This window comes from Rhinolophus sinicus, unplaced genomic scaffold (genome assembly GCF_057876585.1).
Source record: "Rhinolophus sinicus isolate RSI-liver-muscle unplaced genomic scaffold, RSI-T2T HiC_scaffold_19, whole genome shotgun sequence".
In the NCBI taxonomy this organism is placed as follows: domain Eukaryota; kingdom Metazoa; phylum Chordata; class Mammalia; order Chiroptera; family Rhinolophidae; genus Rhinolophus; species Rhinolophus sinicus.
Window position 1 is genome coordinate 123,870 of NW_028290710.1, and position 15,216 is coordinate 139,085.

At 71.0% G+C, this 15,216-nt stretch overlaps 4 pseudogenes; all 4 read left to right on the forward strand.

The window, feature by feature from the left end:
* Window positions 1-3,403: 3,403 nt before the first annotated feature.
* Window positions 3,404-3,523, forward strand: LOC148754386 (5S ribosomal RNA; annotated as a pseudogene).
* Window positions 3,524-4,949: 1,426 nt separating this feature from the next.
* Window positions 4,950-5,069, forward strand: LOC148754387 (5S ribosomal RNA; annotated as a pseudogene).
* A 4,678-nt stretch (window positions 5,070-9,747) lies between these two features.
* LOC148754388 (5S ribosomal RNA) lies at window positions 9,748-9,867 on the forward strand (annotated as a pseudogene).
* Window positions 9,868-11,299: 1,432 nt separating this feature from the next.
* On the forward strand, window positions 11,300-11,419 carry LOC148754389 (5S ribosomal RNA; annotated as a pseudogene).
* The last annotated feature ends 3,797 nt before the right edge of the window (window positions 11,420-15,216 follow it).

Genomic DNA, 15,216 nt, shown 5'->3' on the forward strand with positions numbered 1-15,216 from the left:
ACACCCACAGAGCCACGGATAGGGGGCTCATAGCACCATGTCTCACGGGCGGCTGGCTTGGAGACACGGCAAGCCGGAGCCGCCCGATCCCCCACCTGCTGGCCGATTCTCTGCCAACCAACAGACCCACCAAGCCGGCCCACTGCAGTCCGCGCCCCTCTGCAATTTGCAGTCCACCATCCGCGCTTCCTAGCTTGGCCACCGCAGCTCTGCCGGTGTCCAATGGCCAACTGGCAACAGCTGAAGGCCAAGCGGTAACAGCTGATGTCAGTGCAGCCCCACGCAGTACCCCCGTCCCCCGGTACCCCCGTCTCCCCGTCACCCCTGTCTCCGTTCCCCCGGTTCCCCGTCTTCCTGTCCCCCGTCTCCCGGGTCCCCCGTCCCCACGTTCCACCATCCCCCCTATTCCGGTCCCCCCCGTCCCCTGTTCCCCCCGTCCCCTGATCCCCCTGTTCCCCCGTACCCCCATCCACCCTCTCCCAGTCCACCCGTCCCCCGGTGCCCCCGTCCCCCCAGTGCCCCATCCCCCGTCCCCCGCTCCCCCGTCCCCCCAGTCCCCCCACGCCCCTGGTCCACCCGTCCCCCATTCCCTCGTCTCCCGGTCCCCCCCTCCCCGGGTCCCCCGACCCCCGTTCCCCCGTCTCCCGGTCCTCCGTCTCGCGGTCCACCTGTCCCCCGGTCCCCCAGTCCCAACGTCTCCCCGTCCCCCCGTCCCCCCATACCCCCGGTCTCCCATTCCCCGGTCCCCCGTCTCCTGGTCCCCCGGTCCCCCGGTTCCCCCGGCGCCCAGGCGCCCTTCTACCGGTCCCCCCGTTCCCCGGTCGCCCCGTCTCCCGGTCCCCAGTCTCCCGGTCCCCTGTCTCCCGGTCGCCCGGTCTTCCGGTCCCCCGGTCCTCCGTCCAGTGTTACCCCCTTCCCCCGGTCCCCCGGTCCCCCCATCTCCCTGTCCCTCTGTCTCCCGGTCCGGCCGCACACCCATCCCCCCGTCTCCCGGTCCCCCGTCTCCCGGTCGCCCGGTCCCCAGGTCCCCCGTCTCCCGGTCCCCTCATCCCCTGGACCCCCAACCCCCGGTCCCTGGTCCCCCGGTCCCCCAGTCCCCCGGTTCCCCCATCGCCCTGGCCCCCGTCTACCGATCCCCCAGTTCTCCGTTCGCCCCGTCTTCCGGTCCTCCCGTCCCACAGTCTCCCGTCTCCCGGTGTCCCATCTCCCGGTCACCCCGTCCCCGGTCCCCCGTCTCGCGGTCCCCCGTCTCCTAGTCGACCCGTTCCCCGGTACCCGATCTCCCGGTCCCCTCATTCCCCAGTCCCCCAACCCCCGGTCCCCCGGTCCCCCCGTCCCACGGTCCCCGGTCCCCCGGTCCCCCCATCTCCCGGTCCACTGGTACCCCCTTCCCCCCAGTCCATTCATGCCCCTGGTCACCCCGTCGCCCGGTCCCCTATCCCCCGGTCCCCCCAACCTCCGGTCCCCCGGTCCGCGGGTCCCCTGGTCCCCCCATCCGCCGTTCCCCCGGTCCCCCCCGTCTCCGTTGCCCCGGTCCCCCCGTTCCCCGGTCCCCCCGTCCCCCGGTCCCCCCGACCCTCCAGTCCCCCTGTCCCTCTGTCTCCCGGTCCCCCCGTCACCCCGTCCCCCCGGCCCCAGGTCCCCCATCTCCCGGTCCCCCCGTCTCACGGTCCCCCGTTCCCCCGTTTCCCGGTCCCCCCCTCCCCATGTCCCTCGTCCCCCAGTACCCTCGTACTCCTGTCCCTCCATCCACCGGTCTCCTGGTCCCTCCGTCCCACCGTCCGCCAGTCCCACCGTCCTCTCATTCCCCCAATCCCCCAGTCCCCCAGTCTCCCTGTCCCCCAATTCCCCGGTCTCCCTTTCCCCTGGTACCGTGTCCCCCCATCTCCCGGTCCCCCCGTCCTCTGGTCCCACTGTCTCCCAGTACCCAGTCCCCCTGTCCCCCCGGTCCCCCGGTCCCCTTGTCCCCCCATCCCCCAGTCCCCCCGTCCCCCCGGCCCTCTCGTACTCCCGTCCCCCCATCTTCCGGTCACCCCTTCCCCCCGTCCCACATGCCCCCGTCTCCCAGACCCCCCGTCCCCCGGTTCTCCCAGTTCCAACGGTCTCCCTGTCCCCCTGCCCCCCTTCCCCCATCTCCTGGTACCCCGTCCCCCGGTACCCCCGCCCCGGGTTCCTACAGTCCCACCGTTCTCCCTGTCCCCCCCCTTACACCCGTCTCCCGGTCCCCTGTCCCCCGGTCCTCCCGTCCCCCGGTCCCCCTGTCCCCCCGTTCTGTCTGTCGGTCCCTGTCCTGCGGGGACTCTAGTCCCTCTGCCCGCACAAGAACCCAGGATTTGGCGAGGCCAAGAAGGAACACCAACAGAGCCACGGATAGGGGGCTCATAGCACCATGTCTCACGGGCAGCTGGCTTGGAGACACGGCAAGCCGGAGCCGCCCGATCCCCAACCTGCCGGCCGATTCTCTGCCAACCAACAGACCCACCAAGCCGGCCCACTGCAGTCCGCGCCCCTCTGCAATTTGCAGTCCACCATCCGCGCTTCCTAGCTTGGCCACCGCAGCTCTGCCAGTGGCCAATGGCCAACTGGCAACAGCTGATGGCCAAGCGGTAACAGCTGATGTCCGTGCAGCCCCCACGCAGCACCCCTCCACGCGAGGCCCAGAGCCTGGAAAGTGCTCTCTGCAAGTCTGTCCCCACAGTCCCCGTCTGTCTCTCTCCGCCTACCTCTTGCTCCGTCTCTGGCCTTCTCTCATCCTCTCTCTCAACACCCTGGGTCAGGAGAGGTGATGTGTAGCCAGTGAAGTGACCAGTGATCGGGCGGGACGCCGGTCGCTGATGAGGGGCGAGGGCCCAGACAGAAGGCTGTGTGACGAAGGGTGGCGGCAGTCTGGAGGTGCTGCCCCCTGGTCGCGGGTGGCTCTCCCTGGCTTTGGGCCAGTGGGTGGGGCCGGCCAGGGCCAGGGTCTGGGTTGCACGTCCCTAGGGTGGAGGGGACTGAGAGGACCCTGCGACCCCCTCGGTGGCCCTGAGTGGTGGGGACAGCACAGCAGCAAGGGGGGTGTGCGGTTGTGGGGCTGGGGGGGGGGATGAGAGGGGTTGGGGTAGGGGGGCGTGGTAAAAGCCATTCCGGGCGTGGGGAGTCCCAGGATGCCAGGGCGCCCAGACATATGTCACAGTCAGGGAAGTGACAGAGGCCTGTGGAGCCACTGGGGGGCGCGAAGGGGCCTCGCTGCGGGCCAGGAGTAGCCCGTCGCCCACACCAGCGGCGACCGGAGGAGGCGGGGAGCGGGCGGGAGGCACTCGGGCAGACATGCTCGCCACCCGAGCGGCCCAGCAGCATGGCGCGTGCGCTCAGGAGGCAAGTCGGGAGCAGGCTCTTGGAGTGCCGGGAGCCGGGTCCCAGTGCCTAAGGCCATACCACCCTGAACGCAGCAGATCTCGTCTGATCTCGGAAGCGAAGCAGGGTCTGTCCTGGTTAGTACTTGGATGGGAGACCGCCTGGGAATACCTGTTGGCTTTTGCTAGCGTCTCCTTTTGCATCGCCGCTCCGGCGTGGCTCCCTCCGAACCCCTGCCGCCCCTTGCCCCTCTGCAGCCTCCCAGCCAGCCGCAGGTCCCCCTGACCAGCAGAGGGTCAGCCGCCCGGCACTACAAGCTGGCAGCCCCGGCCGCACACCAGGCCCGTGGGCCAGGGCTCCCCCCCCACACCCTCCTCTCATTCCTCTTCGGTCCCGCAGGCCGTCATCGCGAATCCTTCGCCGACGCGCGGTCGCCGCCACCGCCGCCTGCGCCAAAGCCACCGCCACCACCGGGCTCCCCACACCCCCCCCCACCCCCGCCAGCGCTGCCCTCGCCCCCGCCCCTGTCCCCGCCCCCGCCGCCGCCACCGCCAAACTCCCTCAATCTCCCTCCTGTGCTCTCCCCACCTCGGCCGCCAGCACCGCGCTCCCCATCTCCGCCACCAGTGCTGCCCTCTCCCCCACCCCCGCCCCCGCCGCCGCCATATCCGTACTCCCTCAATTCCCTCCTCCGCTCTCCCGGCCTCCAGCACCGCCATCTCCCCCGCCCCCGCCCCAGACCCCCGCAGCCGCCATCGCCATACTCCCTCAGTCTCCGGCCTCTGCTCTCCCGGCCTCCGCCGCCAGCACCGCCCTCACGCCCTCCCCCGCCCCCGCTGCCGCCATTGCCGCACTCCCTCAATTCCCTCCTCTGCTCTCCCCGCCTCCAGCACCGCCATCTTCCCCGCCCCCGCCCCAGCCCCCGCCGCCACCAATGCCATACTCGCTCAGTCTCCCGCCTCTGCTCTCCCGGCCTCCGCCGCCAGCACCGCCCTCACGCCCTCCCCAGCCCCCGCCGCCACCGCCGCCGCCATCGGCCCCCGTGTCCCAGCGCCCACCGTCAAAGCCCCCATTGTCGCCGCCGCCATCGCCGCCCTGGCGCCATCCACGCGGTTGCCATCGCCTACCTCGCCACCCTCCCCTGCCTCCGCCGCCGCCGCCGCCGCCGCCGCCGCCGCAGCCGCCCCCGCCGCCGCCGCGGGGTCCTCCCACAACTCCCAGGCCCAGGGTTGCCTGCTGGTGCAGGCCTCCACCAGCCTTGGGGCTGCGGTTGGGGGTAAACCTGGTGGCGGTAGGGGGGCGGGTTGTATGCCGGTCTGGGTGCGGGGAGTCCCAGGATGCCAGAGTTCCACGACTTCTGGCACCATCAGGGAAGTGGCAGTGTCCCATGGAGCCCCGGGTGGCGCGAAGGGGCCTCGCTGTCGGCCAGGAGTAGCCCGCCGCCCACGCCAGGGGCATTAGGAAGAGGCGGGGAGCCGGACTGGGGGGGGACGCGGTGCTGGCAGAGCCGGCCCGCGGGTCGATGCTCGCCACCGGAGCGGCTCATCTGCATGGCGGGCGCTAACGAGACAGGCCGGGAGCAGGCTCTTGGGGCGCGGGAGCCGGGTCCCAGCGTCTACGGCCATACCACCCTGAACGCGCCCGATCTCCTCTGATCTCGGGAGCTAAGCAGGGAGGGGCCTGGTTAGTACTTGCATGGGAGACCGCCTGGGAATACCTGTAGGCTTTTGCTTGCCTCTCCTTTTGCGCCGCCGCCCCGGCGTGCCTCCCTCCGAATCCCTGCCGCCCCTTGCCCCTCTGCAACCCCTGCAGCCGCCCAGCCAGCCGAAGGTCCCCCTGGCCAGAGGAGGGACAGCCGCCCAGCACTACAAGCTCGCATCCCCAGCCGCACACCAGGCCTGTCGGCCAGGGCTCCCCCCCTCTCCCTCTTCTTAGTGCTCTTCGCCGAGGCAGGCCGTCAGCCTGCAGCAGTCAGCCGCGTCTAGGTCGCCGCCACCGCCACCGCCATCGCAGGGCTCCCTCTCGCTCCCCGACCCTGCCGCCGCCGCAACCCCCAACGCCCAAGCCCAGGGCTGCCTGCCGGCGCAGGCTTCCACCAGGCTCTCTCCATCCCAGGACGTGCCGGTCCTTTGCACCTCGGCCCGAGCCCAGGGGACGCCCATCCCTGCGCCTGCCCCTGGGCCCCGAGACACAGGATCGGCGTGTCCTCGGGCAAACGGGACGCCCACCCGCCCCGCCCCACCGGAGTCTTCTGTCTCCGCGGGCAGGCTCCTCTCCCCACACCCCCGCGCGTCCCCTCCCGTCTCCCACAAGAGCCAGGAGCCCTCCCTTCCCGCCGGCCACGGTGTCCCCGACACAAAGGGCACAAAGAGCCGGGACAAACCAGGGGACGGCGGGAGCAGCACCCCAACACACCACGCGCCATCGACTCCAGGGGAGACCGCCACAAGGGAAGAGCAGGCACGCAGGCACACAATCCTCACAACCAGGGTGCCTGGGGGCTGCCACTCTCCTCCCGCGGGCGGGTCCCTGGGCGGGGCTCAGAGCCCACTGGCCCTCCGGAGACCCTGGCGGCCCGCCCCGGGGGCTTCAATGGTGACTGCCAACGCCAGGGCAATGCCTCCTTGGCGGAGCCCAGCCCCGGGCACGACCACACTCCGGTGGAGAAGCCACCACTTCAACACAGCCTCAGTGCGTCTGTCCCAGTCCGTGTGCCCGAATGTGCGTCCCTCCCACCCTCCCCCACCCCATGTCTGTCTGGCTCTGTGACGTGCCTGTTGGGTTCTGGCTCTGGCTCAGGAGCTCTCTCCCCGCGTGCCTGCCCCCTCTTTCTCTGTCTCTGTCCATGTCTCTCTGTATGTCTAGACACATACATGTACATATACGTGTATATTTCCATCTCGCTCCCTCTTACTCCTCCTCCCGTTCTGTCTGTCTGTCCCTGTCCTGCGGGGACTCTAGTCCCTCTGCCCGCACAAGAACGCAGGATTTGGCGAGGCCAAGAAGGAACACCCACAGAGCCACGGATAGGGGGCTCATAGCACCATGTCTCACGGGCGGCTGGCTTGGAGACACGGCAAGCCGGAGCCGCCCGATCCCCCACCTGCTGGCCGATTCTCTGCCAACCAACAGACCCACCAAGCCGGCCCACTGCAGTCCGCGCCCCTCTGCAATTTGCAGTCCACCATCCGCGCTTCCTAGCTTGGCCACCGCAGCTCTGCCGGTGTCCAATGGCCAACTGGCAACAGCTGAAGGCCAAGCGGTAACAGCTGATGTCAGTGCAGCCCCACGCAGTACCCCCGTCCCCCGGTACCCCCGTCTCCCCGTCACCCCTGTCTCCGTTCCCCCGGTTCCCCGTCTTCCTGTCCCCCGTCTCCCGGGTCCCCCGTCCCCACGTTCCACCATCCCCCCTATTCCGGTCCCCCCCGTCCCCTGTTCCCCCCGTCCCCTGATCCCCCTGTTCCCCCGTACCCCCATCCACCCTCTCCCAGTCCACCCGTCCCCCGGTGCCCCCGTCCCCCCAGTGCCCCATCCCCCGTCCCCCGCTCCCCCGTCCCCCCAGTCCCCCCACGCCCCTGGTCCACCCGTCCCCCATTCCCTCGTCTCCCGGTCCCCCCCTCCCCGGGTCCCCCGACCCCCGTTCCCCCGTCTCCCGGTCCTCCGTCTCGCGGTCCACCTGTCCCCCGGTCCCCCAGTCCCAACGTCTCCCCGTCCCCCCGTCCCCCCATACCCCCGGTCTCCCATTCCCCGGTCCCCCGTCTCCTGGTCCCCCGGTCCCCCGGTTCCCCCGGCGCCCAGGCGCCCTTCTACCGGTCCCCCCGTTCCCCGGTCGCCCCGTCTCCCGGTCCCCAGTCTCCCGGTCCCCTGTCTCCCGGTCGCCCGGTCTTCCGGTCCCCCGGTCCTCCGTCCAGTGTTACCCCCTTCCCCCGGTCCCCCGGTCCCCCCATCTCCCTGTCCCTCTGTCTCCCGGTCCGGCCGCACACCCATCCCCCCGTCTCCCGGTCCCCCGTCTCCCGGTCGCCCGGTCCCCAGGTCCCCCGTCTCCCGGTCCCCTCATCCCCTGGACCCCCAACCCCCGGTCCCTGGTCCCCCGGTCCCCCAGTCCCCCGGTTCCCCCATCGCCCTGGCCCCCGTCTACCGATCCCCCAGTTCTCCGTTCGCCCCGTCTTCCGGTCCTCCCGTCCCACAGTCTCCCGTCTCCCGGTGTCCCATCTCCCGGTCACCCCGTCCCCGGTCCCCCGTCTCGCGGTCCCCCGTCTCCTAGTCGACCCGTTCCCCGGTACCCGATCTCCCGGTCCCCTCATCCCCCAGTCCCCCAACCCCCGGTCCCCCGGTCCCCCCGTCCCCCGGTCCCCGGTCCCCCGGTCCCCCCATCTCCCGGTCCACTGGTACCCCCGTCCCCCCAGTCCATTCATGCCCCTGGTCACCCCGTCGCCCGGTCCCCTATCCCCCGGTCCCCCCAACCTCCGGTCCCCCGGTCCGCGGGTCCCCTGGTCCCCCCATCCGCCGTTCCCCCGGTCCCCCCCGTCTCCGTTGCCCCGGTCCCCCCGTCCCCCGGTCCCCCCGTCCCCCGGTCCCCCCGACCCTCCAGTCCCCCTGTCCCTCTGTCTCCCGGTCCCCCCGTCACCCCGTCCCCCCGGCCCCAGGTCCCCCATCTCCCGGTCCCCCCGTCTCACGGTCCCCCGTTCCCCCGTTTCCCGGTCCCCCCCTCCCCATGTCCCTCGTCCCCCAGTACCCTCGTACTCCTGTCCCTCCATCCACCGGTCTCCTGGTCCCTCCGTCCCACCGTCCACCAGTCCCACCGTCCTCTCATTCCCCCAATCCCCCAGTCCCCCAGTCTCCCTGTCCCCCAATTCCCCGGTCTCCTTTCCCCTGGTACCGTGTCCCCCCATCTCCCGGTCCCCCCGTCCCCTGGTCCCACTGTCTCCCAGTACCCAGTCCCCCTGTCCCCCCGGTCCCCCGGTCCCCTTGTCCCCCCATCCCCCAGTCCCCCCGTCCCCCCGGCCCTCTCGTACTCCCTTCCCCCCATCTTCCGGTCACCCCTTCCCCCCGTCCCACATGCCCCCGTCTCCCAGACCCCCCGTCCCCCGGTTCTCCCAGTTCCAACGGTCTCCCTGTCCCCCTGCCCCCCTTCCCCCATCTCCTGGTACCCCGTCCCCCGGTACCCCCGCCCCGGGTTCCTACAGTCCCACCGTTCTCCCTGTCCCCCCCCTTACACCCGTCTCCCGGTCCCCTGTCCCCCGGTCCTCCCGTCCCCCGGTCCCCCTGTCCCCCCGTTCTGTCTGTCGGTCCCTGTCCTGCGGGGACTCTAGTCCCTCTGCCCGCACAAGAACCCAGGATTTGGCGAGGCCAAGAAGGAACACCAACAGAGCCACGGATAGGGGGCTCATAGCACCATGTCTCACGGGCAGCTGGCTTGGAGACACGGCAAGCCGGAGCCGCCCGATCCCCAACCTGCCGGCCGATTCTCTGCCAACCAACAGACCCACCAAGCCGGCCCACTGCAGTCCGCGCCCCTCTGCAATTTGCAGTCCACCATCCGCACTTCCTAGCTTGGCCACCGCAGCTCTGCCAGTGGCCAATGGCCAACTGGCAACAGCTGATGGCCAAGCGGTAACAGCTGATGTCCGTGCAGCCCCCACGCAGCACCCCTCCACGCGAGGCCCAGAGCCTGGAAAGTGCTCTCTGCAAGTCTGTCCCCACAGTCCCCGTCTGTCTCTCTCCGCCTACCTCTTGCTCCGTCTCTGGCCTTCTCTCATCCTCTCTCTCAACACCCTGGGTCAGGAGAGGTGATGTGTAGCCAGTGAAGTGACCAGTGATCGGGCGGGACGCCGGTCGCTGATGAGGGGCGAGGGCCCAGACAGAAGGCTGTGTGACGAAGGGTGGCGGCAGTCTGGAGGTGCTGCCCCCTGGTCGCGGGTGGCTCTCCCTGGCTTTGGGCCAGTGGGTGGGGCCGGCCAGGGCCAGGGTCTGGGTTGCACGTCCCTAGGGTGGAGGGGACTGAGAGGACCCTGCGAACCCCTCGGTGGCCCTGAGTGGTGGGGACAGCACTGCAGCAAGGGGGGTGTGCGGTTGTGGGGCTGGGGGGGGGGGATGAGAGGGGTTGGGGTAGGGGGGCGTGGTAAAAGCCATTCCGGGCGTGGGGAGTCCCAGGATGCCAGGGCGCCCAGACATATGTCACAGTCAGGGAAGTGACAGAGGCCTGTGGAGCCACTGGGGGGCGCGAAGGGGCCTCGCTGCGGGCCAGGAGTAGCCCGTCGCCCACACCAGCGGCGACCGGAGGAGGCGGGGAGCGGGCGGGAGGCACTCGGGCAGACATGCTCGCCACCCGAGCGGCCCAGCAGCATGGCGCGTGCGCTCAGGAGGCAAGTCGGGAGCAGGCTCTTGGAGTGCCGGGAGCCGGGTCCCAGTGCCTAAGGCCATACCACCCTGAACGCAGCAGATCTCGTCTGATCTCGGAAGCGAAGCAGGGTCTGTCCTGGTTAGTACTTGGATGGGAGACCGCCTGGGAATACCTGTTGGCTTTTGCTAGCGTCTCCTTTTGCATCGCCGCTCCGGCGTGGCTCCCTCCGAACCCCTGCCGCCCCTTGCCCCTCTGCAGCCTCCCAGCCAGCCGCAGGTCCCCCTGACCAGCAGAGGGTCAGCCGCCCGGCACTACAAGCTGGCAGCCCCGGCCGCACACCAGGCCCGTGGGCCAGGGCTCCCCCCCCACACCCTCCTCTCATTCCTCTTCGGTCCCGCAGGCCGTCATCGCGAATCCTTCGCCGACGCGCGGTCGCCGCCACCGCCGCCTGCGCCAAAGCCACCGCCACCACCTGGCTCCCCACACCCCCCCCCACCCCCGCCAGCGCTGCCCTCACCCCCGCCCCTGTCCCCGCCCCCGCCGCCGCCACCGCCAAACTCCCTCAATCTCCCTCCTGTGCTCTCCCCACCTCGGCCGCCAGCACCGCGCTCCCCATCTCCGCCACCAGTGCTGCCCTCTCCCCCACCCCCGCCCCCGCCGCCGCCATATCCGTACTCCCTCAATTCCCTCCTCCGCTCTCCCCGCCTCCAGCACCGCCATCTCCCCCGCCCCCGCCCCAGACCCCCGCAGCCGCCATCGCCATACTCCCTCAGTCTCCGGCCTCTGCTCTCCCGGCCTCCGCCGCCAGCACCGCCCTCACGCCCTCCCCCGCCCCCGCTGCCGCCATTGCCGCACTCCCTCAATTCCCTCCTCTGCTCTCCCCGCCTCCAGCACCGCCATCTTCCCCGCCCCCGCCCCAGCCCCCGCCGCCACCAATGCCATACTCGCTCAGTCTCCCGCCTCTGCTCTCCCGGCCTCCGCCGCCAGCACCGCCCTCACGCCCTCCCCAGCCCCCGCCGCCACCGCCGCCGCCATCGGCCCCCGTGTCCCAGCGCCCACCGTCAAAGCCCCCATTGTCGCCGCCGCCATCGCCGCCCTGGCGCCATCCACGCGGTTGCCATCGCCTACCTCGCCACCCTCCCCTGCCTCCGCCGCCGCCGCCGCCGCCGCCGCCGCCGCCGCCGCAGCCGCCCCCGCCGCCGCCGCGGGGTCCTCCCACAACTCCCAGGCCCAGGGTTGCCTGCTGGTGCAGGCCTCCACCAGCCTTGGGGCTGCGGTTGGGGGTAAACCTGGTGGCGGTAGGGGGGCGGGTTGTATGCCGGTCTGGGTGCAGGGAGTCCCAGGATGCCAGAGTTCCACGACTTCTGGCACCATCAGGGAAGTGGCAGTGTCCCATGGAGCCCCGGGTGGCGCGAAGGGGCCTCGCTGTCGGCCAGGAGTAGCCCGCCGCCCACGCCAGGGGCATTAGGAAGAGGCGGGGAGCCGGACTGGGGGGGGACGCGGTGCTGGCAGAGCCGGCCCGCGGGTCGATGCTCGCCACCGGAGCGGCTCATCTGCATGGCGGGCGCTCACGAGACAGGCCGGGAGCAGGCTCTTGGGGCGCGGGAGCCGGGTCCCAGCGTCTACGGCCATACCACCCTGAACGCGCCCGATCTCCTCTGATCTCGGGAGCTAAGCAGGGAGGGGCCTGGTTAGTACTTGCATGGGAGACCGCCTGGGAATACCTGTAGGCTTTTGCTCGCCTCTCCTTTTGCGCCGCCGCCCCGGCGTGCCTCCCTCCGAATCCCTGCCGCCCCTTGCCCCTCTGCAACCCCTGCAGCCGCCCAGCCAGCCGAAGGTCCCCCTGGCCAGAGGAGGGACAGCCGCCCAGCACTACAAGCTCGCATCCCCGGCCGCACACCAGGCCTGTCGGCCAGGGCTCCCCCCCTCTCCCTCTTCTTAGTGCTCTTCGCCGAGGCAGGCCGTCAGCCTGCAGCAGTCAGCCGCGTCTAGGTCGCCGCCGCCGCCACCGCCATCGCAGGGCTCCCTCTCGCTCCCCGACCCTGCCGCCGCCGCAACCCCCAACGCCCAAGCCCAGGGCTGCCTGCCGGCGCAGGCTTCCACCAGGCTCTCTCCATCCCAGGACGTGCCGGTCCTTTGCACCTCGGCCCGAGCCCAGGGGACGCCCATCCCTGCGCCTGCCCCTGGGCCCCGAGACACAGGATCGGCGTGTCCTCGGGCAAACGGGACGCCCACCCGCCCCGCCCCACCGGAGTCTTCTGTCTCCGCGGGCAGGCACCTCTCCCCACACCCCCGCGCGTCCCCTCCCGTCTCCCACAAGAGCCAGGAGCCCTCCCTTCCCGCCGGCCACGGTGTCCCCGACACAAAGGGCACAAAGAGCCGGGACAAACCAGGGGACGGCGGGAGCAGCACCCCAACACACCACGCGCCATCGACTCCAGGGGAGACCGCCACAAGGGAAGAGCAGGCACGCAGGCACACAATCCTCACAACCAGGGTGCCTGGGGGCTGCCACTCTCCTCCCGCGGGCGGGTCCCTGGGCGGGGCTCAGAGCCCACTGGCCCTCCGGAGACCCTGGCGGCCCGCCCCGGGGGCTTCAATGGTGACTGCCAACGCCAGGGCAATGCCTCCTTGGCGGAGCCCAGCCCCGGGCACGACCACACTCCGGTGGAGAAGCCACCACTTCAACACAGCCTCAGTGCGTCTGTCCCAGTCCGTGTGCCCGAATGTGCGTCCCTCCCACCCTCCCCCACCCCATGTCTGTCTGGCTCTGTGACGTGCCTGTTGGGTTCTGGCTCTGGCTCAGGAGCTCTCTCCCCGCGTGCCTGCCCCCTCTTTCTCTGTCTCTGTCCATGTCTCTCTGTATGTCTAGACACATACATGTACATATACGTGTATATTTCCATCTCGCTCCCTCTTACTCCTCCTCCCGTTCTGTCTGTCTGTCCCTGTCCTGCGGGGACTCTAGTCCCTCTGCCCGCACAAGAACGCAGGATTTGGCGAGGCCAAGAAGGAACACCCACAGAGCCACGGATAGGGGGCTCATAGCACCATGTCTCACGGGCGGCTGGCTTGGAGACACGGCAAGCCGGAGCCGCCCGATCCCCCACCTGCTGGCCGATTCTCTGCCAACCAACAGACCCACCAAGCCGGCCCACTGCAGTCCGCGCCCCTCTGCAATTTGCAGTCCACCATCCGCGCTTCCTAGCTTGGCCACCGCAGCTCTGCCGGTGTCCAATGGCCAACTGGCAACAGCTGAAGGCCAAGCGGTAACAGCTGATGTCAGTGCAGCCCCACGCAGTACCCCCGTCCCCCGGTACCCCCGTCTCCCCGTCACCCCTGTCTCCGTTCCCCCGGTTCCCCGTCTTCCTGTCCCCCGTCTCCCGGGTCCCCCGTCCCCACGTTCCACCATCCCCCCTATTCCGGTCCCCCCCGTCCCCTGTTCCCCCCGTCCCCTGATCCCCCTGTTCCCCCGTACCCCCATCCACCCTCTCCCAGTCCACCCGTCCCCCGGTGCCCCCGTCCCCCCAGTGCCCCATCCCCCGTCCCCCGCTCCCCCGTCCCCCCAGTCCCCCCACGCCCCTGGTCCACCCGTCCCCCATTCCCTCGTCTCCCGGTCCCCCCCTCCCCGGGTCCCCCGACCCCCGTTCCCCCGTCTCCCGGTCCTCCGTCTCGCGGTCCACCTGTCCCCCGGTCCCCCAGTCCCAACGTCTCCCCGTCCCCCCGTCCCCCCATACCCCCGGTCTCCCATTCCCCGGTCCCCCGTCTCCTGGTCCCCCGGTCCCCCGGTTCCCCCGGCGCCCAGGCGCCCTTCTACCGGTCCCCCCGTTCCCCGGTCGCCCCGTCTCCCGGTCCCCAGTCTCCCGGTCCCCTGTCTCCCGGTCGCCCGGTCTTCCGGTCCCCCGGTCCTCCGTCCAGTGTTACCCCCTTCCCCCGGTCCCCCGGTCCCCCCATCTCCCTGTCCCTCTGTCTCCCGGTCCGGCCGCACACCCATCCCCCCGTCTCCCGGTCCCCCGTCTCCCGGTCCCCAGGTCCCCCGTCTCCCGGTCCCCTCATCCCCTGGACCCCCAACCCCCGGTCCCTGGTCCCCCGGTCCCCCAGTCCCCCGGTTCCCCCATCGCCCTGGCCCCCGTCTACCGATCCCCCAGTTCTCCGTTCGCCCCGTCTTCCGGTCCTCCCGTCCCACAGTCTCCCGTCTCCCGGTGTCCCATCTCCCGGTCACCCCGTCCCCGGTCCCCCGTCTCGCGGTCCCCCGTCTCCTAGTCGACCCGTTCCCCGGTACCCGATCTCCCGGTCCCCTCATTCCCCAGTCCCCCAACCCCCGGTCCCCCGGTCCCCCCGTCCCACGGTCCCCGGTCCCCCGGTCCCCCCATCTCCCGGTCCACTGGTACCCCCTTCCCCCCAGTCCATTCATGCCCCTGGTCACCCCGTCGCCCGGTCCCCTATCCCCCGGTCCCCCCAACCTCCGGTCCCCCGGTCCGCGGGTCCCCTGGTCCCCCCATCCGCCGTTCCCCTGGTCCCCCCCGTCTCCGTTGCCCCGGTCCCCCCGTCCCCCGGTCCCCCCGTCCCCCGGTCCCCCCGACCCTCCAGTCCCCCTGTCCCTCTGTCTCCCGGTCCCCCCGTCACCCCGTCCCCCCGGCCCCAGGTCCCCCATCTCCCGGTCCCCCCGTCTCACGGTCCCCCGTTCCCCCGTTTCCCGGTCCCCCCCTCCCCATGTCCCTCGTCCCCCAGTACCCTCGTACTCCTGTCCCTCCATCCACCGGTCTCCTGGTCTCTCCGTCCCACCGTCCACCAGTCCCACCGTCCTCTCATTCCCCCAATCCCCCAGTCCCCCAGTCTCCCTGTCCCCCAATTCCCCGGTCTCCTTTCCCCTGGTACCGTGTCCCCCCATCTCCCGGTCCCCCCGTCCCCTGGTCCCACTGTCTCCCAGTACCCAGTCCCCCTGTCCCCCCGGTCCCCCGGTCCCCTTGTCCCCCCATCCCCCAGTCCCCCCGTCCCCCCGGCCCTCTCGTACTCCCGTCCCCCCATCTTCCGGTCACCCCTTCCCCCCGTCCCACATGCCCCCGTCTCCCAGACCCCCCGTCCCCCGGTTCTCCCAGTTCCAACGGTCTCCCTGTCCCCCTGCCCCCCTTCCCCCATCTCCTGGTACCCCGTCCCCCGGTACCCCCGCCCCGGGTTCCTACAGTCCCACCGTTCTCCCTGTCCCCCCCCTTACACCCGTCTCCCGGTCCCCTGTCCCCCGGTCCTCCCGTCCCCCGGTCCCCCTGTCCCCCCGTTCTGTCTGTCGGTCCCTGTCCTGCGGGGACTCTAGTCCCTCTGCCCGCACAAGAACCCAGGATTTGGCGAGGCCAAGAAGGAACACCAACAGAGCCACGGATAGGGGGCTCATAGCACCATGTCTCACGGGCAGCTGGCTTGGAGACACGGCAAGCCGGAGCCGCCCGATCCCCAACCTGCCGGCCGATTCTCTGCCAACCAACAGACCCACCAAGCCGGCCCACTGCAGTCCGCGCCCCTCTGCAATTTGCAGTCCACCA